We start from the raw sequence: 836 nt of genomic DNA on the forward strand, positions 1-836 counted from the left end.
GTCGGGGAATCGTATGCCACATACCGAGGTGTTGCAGCATGTTAACTCACAAAAACAAAACAAATTGAAATATCGCGATTAGAGCAAGCGAGAAAGGATGAATTCAATGAAAAGTCCCGTATTGACAAATGAAACTAGCGGAAAGAGGAAAGATATAACCAAAGGGGACGTTGGCTTAACTGCTTAATGGTGAGTTCAAATAACTGAGGTGAATTTTATTCCCATTAAGCGAGAAAGAGAAGGCAACTCCAAATAAGAAATATAAATGGCTGCTCCAACATAACATCAAGTGTGTATTAGAAAGAGATGGGTGCTCCATTAGCAAATAAAATCCAATTGGAATTTTGGTGAATTAAAATACACAAGTTAGAAAGAGTAGCAACCTTATAAAATATGACGGCATCTCTTTTTAATTTCCCCTCAATTTTTTGTTGATATTAAATATGAAGTTTGTTAACACGTTGTTGTTGTTAGGTATGTTTGAGGGGTTTTTCACAATGGTGGTTATTATCTGAAAACCATAACCACACAAAACATGTTTTGCGGAAACTGGTTTATTTCCTTCCTTTCTGTGAAACACACCCCCTGCTTTAATGAAAAACAAAAACAACACAATAAACTTGTTGTTGGTTTTGGAGCCTCTTGGAGAAATGTTGTTTGGGGGCGTGTTAACGCATGGCTAATAGTTCTGTTGTTTACAATTGGTTATTGCTAAAACTAACAAAAAACTATTTTATTCATAATTGTACATGAAATTAATAATTAATGACTGTACAATTAACAGCATTAAATTATGGCTGATAAATCTCTTATTAATTAAAACTTAGTACCAATGT

Source organism: Musca autumnalis, unplaced genomic scaffold, assembly GCF_047663935.1.
Source record: "Musca autumnalis isolate F117 unplaced genomic scaffold, ASM4766393v1 scaffold_1, whole genome shotgun sequence".
Taxonomy (NCBI): domain Eukaryota; kingdom Metazoa; phylum Arthropoda; class Insecta; order Diptera; family Muscidae; genus Musca; species Musca autumnalis.